Genomic DNA, 5,020 nt, shown 5'->3' with positions numbered 1-5,020 from the left:
GCTAGTCAGAACGAGTTTCCATAATATTCCGCTAGATGGCGGACAAATTCAAATTTCCCCCACCTCAGCTTAGCTCGCCCTCCCACAGGCCTACTACCTTTCTTCTGCCCCCCAGAAAGAAATCTTGGATCCGCCCTTGGTCATGGACGTCACCATTAATTCAGATGAGAGTTCAATCATTCTATGTTCGGAGTCCAGCGACTGCTAAACCTAGAGCTGTAATTAGCAGCAGTTGTAATTAGTCGCATCATAATATTAACGAAAGGAATTTATTTTAGATAGTTAGAATATTTTCATACAGTTCCCAGCGCCATAAACGTGAACTAATACACCAAATTCGAAGCTCCGAGATGAGAGCCCCGCCCCTTCTTCTATAATCCTCCCCCCTCTACTGCCAAAACCAAGTCCCTCTCCGTCCTCGTGGGAATGACTCACTCAGGGTCACGAGCAACCTCCCACCCCAACACCTTCCTTCTCTAACCCCCCTTGGATCAGTGCTTGGGAACGGCGACGACGCAGTTTCCCACAAAAGCAGTCTGTTTGCTGCAGGCGGGGCCAGCATTTGCGAACAACTCCTTCTCCTTACATACTGGCGACCCATCCGATTTTCTTTACAGTTCTTCTCAAAGATTCCGGATTTATGAATCAAATCAATTGGGTGATTCGGTCCACTGATTCAATCACATCTTTCTTGTGATTCTCATTTATTCGTTTGAATGCCTAGCTCACCAATGACGACCATGACTTCCTTGGTGGATGACGGAAGAGTAAGCAATAACAAGCAAGCAAAGCTTCATGGCAATGGAGAATAACCTGACTATAGAAAGATCGCACATTGTGTACGTCACTTAAGTGTGGTACTCGTACGAGGTGGGACCGGAAGATGAAATCAACGCATCACAGCGCAGTGCGAACAAATTTGAGATGAGTTGATATAAAGAAATTGCAGTGTTTCCGATATTTCAAACGAGTTAGGAAGGGAATCTCTACACAAGCGTAGTGTGGACTATAAGCGATTTCGGTCACACTAATGAATACGGGATTATGAGACGAAAATAAAAAACACACTTCTAAACTGAGATATCTAAAATTCCATTATTTCTCGTAATAAAAGAAGTAGGCGTGGTGTCTTCATTAATAAATTGATTGCGTCATTCATGAGGAAAAATCATTGCGTATTCATATTTGTTCTACCTTTCCAAGTTAAATTTACACACGGGAGACATCGCGAGAGTGATGTTCCGGATAAGATATTTTGGAAAATTACGACAATATGGCAATAAAACTTAAGAAAAACAATTGAATTATCAATCCGATCGATAAAAAATGTAACTGACTGATATCGGGAGAGGATTCCATATTTAGTGAGCAAATGTTGAAAATGACAAGAGTGTCGATATCATTTTCTGAAACTATGTAGGTAAGGCATAAAAAGCATCACGCCTTTCCTCCACATAGGCCCGGGTTCGAGAGATTTTCTTATGTAAAGATTTCGCGCGCCATGACTTCCCTTGAATAATCCCTCCCTCTCAAATACCATATGGTAGTCGAGTGGATAAAGGCTCTTCATTCCCGTGCCTTTGTTCGTGGGACACAGATTAGTCTCATTGCAATCCTAAATTCTTTCTCTCTTAAAATTTTTGAAAACGTTGTTGAAGCTCATCCACATTCGTTTTATTTAATTATTAAGGATTTCTTTATTTTCCCACGGGCGGATTCAGGATTTCTTTCTGGGGGGGCATAAGCAAGGCCGTATCCAGGATTTTGTTTTGGGGGGCACAAGGATACCCCGTAATACAAAACGACCACAATGATTATGGGGCCATATTAAAAATCTTGCATATTTTTTCCTGGTCTGGGCGGCCCCAAGCCCCCATTTTCCCCTTAGATCTGCCTATCTTTTCACATTATTTTAGGGATTTTAAATTTGTCTCCGAATCGCGCCTTACCACGCGAATTTGAGGGCGTACATATCAACTTTCACAAGAATTTCTGTGTATTGTGCCCATCCACGCCCCAGCCATTGTCGCCCATGGCAGTTGCTTATAGAGAAAAAACTCAAGGGGAAGGTGCAAATGATATCTTGAGCTATTGTCGCTTTTGTAGTAAAGACAAATAATTAAGTCACTTATAAAGTCTAAGAAAGTTTTATTGACAATACTCATGCCCAAGACAATGCCATAATATGATAATAAAAAGTTACATTGGTGTTTCAGCAATGTTAGCCAATGCGGGCGGCCCCGCTAGAGGGGGACGCGCCCCCTATAAGTGGACGGGGTGGTTCCACACGAGGCAAGCAGCACTCATCCTAGCTTTAAAATGAAACGCAGTCTTTCGCCAGACACAGGCCAAACACACAGGACAGTGAGGAGCGCTCTTGGCAGAAACGGGGATAGTATTCAAGACACGAACATGCTACCATGCAAACCATAAAACTACTAGTTAACTATATTTAAATGAAGGGTTAGGAATTATTAATTCCTTGGTAGGAGCCGGCTAATGAAATTGGAACGGAAATTACGACCATGATATTCATTCAAAATAAAATCATATTTATTCTATGACAATGGCGGATACAGAAAAAACTCAATGGGGGGGCGCAAAAGATATCTTGAGCTACCTTTACTTTCATCGAAATAAAAAATTAATCAAGCCACGTGCGAAGTTGAATTAAGTTTTATTTAAACTCATTATACGCATTACATTATTATATACTATAGTATATAGAAGTCAATATATACGATACAAAAAAGTTACAACTGTGATTCTACAATGTTCGGCAATTTGAGCGGCCCCGCAAAGGGGGGACGCGCGCCCCCTGCGCCCCCCATCTGTATCAGCCTCTGTTCTATGATAATTACCCATTTATAATTTTAAGTGATCTTAGCATGGCTTATTTTCTTTACAACCGTCAGGAATTCACTTTCAAAAGCTATAAATTACCTCCGATTTGAAATTTTCGTCTATTTAGTAAATCCTTGATACCATTTTTTTCTATCCTAAATCCTATCCGAATCTGCTTTCGTCACCAACATATTCTTTTGCTTGACTAAGATGATATTCGTCCATTATTCATCAACCTCTATATTTTCTTTTGGTTTCGTATGTCAATGCTCTTCGCTGTTTCCATGCAACTGCTATGATGAGCAAATGGTAGCGGCGTAGCGAGGGAGGGGGCATCCGGACCCCCCAAAAATATAAAAACCCTATCACTTCGCTTCATAAAAGAAATCAAAATATCGAAAAATCATTCATTTTCGAAAGAATTATTTGACCGAAGAAGTTTCTTTCGATAATTAAATGTGTAAAGTTTTGGTTTAAACCATCTACCAGCTACACCCTTTTAAAAAATCCCCCCCCCCCTGGTTTTGGACCCCCCGAAATTCCTGGCTACCCCACTGGTGTATTTTGACTCATCATCAGTTGTCTCTCCCAAGTGTTGTCGCATAAACATTTTCTTTTGCTCGACAAAGAGGGTATTGGTCCAATGTTCATCAACCACTTCATTTCTTTTTTTCTGGTGTCAATTCTCTCCGTAGTTTCCATGTGACTGCAATGACAAGAAAATGGCCGATACAGGGAATAAATAAATCAGTTCTCTCCGTAATATTATTGTTGATGGCACAAAAGAAGGAGGGGATGGAGAAGAGGTGTAGAGGAGAACAAATTCTTTCTACGCATTTTATAGTTTATTCGCCCGCTGTGACGTGCAAGTGTGAGATTATTCTCATCCCCTCTCCGACCACACTTCGCTATCGATCACGGCGACGCACGCAAAGAGAACGCTGACTAAATTCTCCCTTGCAGAGGATATTGTTTTTTTTACCGCCAGTCGAATTTCTTTTGTCCAACAAAACAGCGGAAAATCAATTCAAAGACTCGATGCCTAAATGAAATCTATTCTACGATAAATAATGTCACTCAAATGTTGAAATCAGTCAGTAATGTATGAGTAACAAATTAACCTCAAAATACTTGAACCAAAAATTTAGATTTGAGGTTCTCATACCCATATACTGAATAGCGATCTTACGCTACGCTACGGAGTTTTCTTATATATGTTCCTCTAAGCTCCCAGCCAATCAGCTGTCTTCTTAGCGAATCACGAACTGGGTTGGTTTATATACTATACTTTGCATTTTCTTTCGAAGTTTCAATCCATGCATTGCATAAGGTTAAGGTAGAGGGATGTGGGAAGGATTGAGGGCAAATTTAGGAGTTTTATGTTTTGGTTTGTTCGGAACGATGTAATCCCAGAGATTCATAAGTAGTTCATTATTGGTTTTGCCGAATGAGTGTTGAAATTTTTCTATTGCAGATTTGAGGAAGGCTAGAATAGGGGTAATTCGTAAGTCACGTCTGATTTGTCTATTGCTGATGAACCACGGGGCTCCGATAATTTTTCTGATAATTTTGTTTTCGCAAGTTTGTATGCGTTTTAGATGAGTGGCGGCTGCGTGGAGCCATACTGGAGAGGCATACGTTAAAAGTGGTTTTATTGATGAATTGTAAAGCAGAAGTTTCGTTTTTAGCGCCAGCGGTGAATTAGATTTCAGCAACGGGAGTAGGGCAGCGTATATTCCATTTGATTTTTTAATGCTGGAGTTGATATGGTTAGCCCAGGTGAGTCGTTTATCAAGCAGAACGCCTAAGTATTTAGCTGTGGTGCATTTTGGAATGCGTTTGTTTCCGTAGTATACTTCATGGCCATCGCCGGCTCTTGGTCTTCGGCTGAAGATGATGTGGTTGCATTTTTGCGCATTGACGCTCAGCTTCCATTCTGATGCCCAGTCCTCATAGTCGTCCAGGTGATCTTGAAGTATGTCTGCCGTTTTGTATGGATCGGATCCTTGGGCCAGTAGAGTGGTATCGTCGGCGTATTGGTACAAGTGGGTTTGAGGAAGGGAAGGGGTATCATTTACATAAAGGTTAAATAGGATTGGTGAAAGGATTGCGCCTTGAGGGACACCGGAAGAGATGGGTTGGAAAAAGGATGCTGAGGAATGAATTTGGACAAAGA

The sequence above is a fragment of the Ischnura elegans genome (genome assembly GCF_921293095.1).
Source record: "Ischnura elegans chromosome 13 unlocalized genomic scaffold, ioIscEleg1.1 SUPER_13_unloc_4, whole genome shotgun sequence".
In the NCBI taxonomy this organism is placed as follows: Eukaryota; Metazoa; Arthropoda; class Insecta; order Odonata; family Coenagrionidae; genus Ischnura; species Ischnura elegans.
This window is presented reverse-complemented; position numbering follows the sequence as displayed.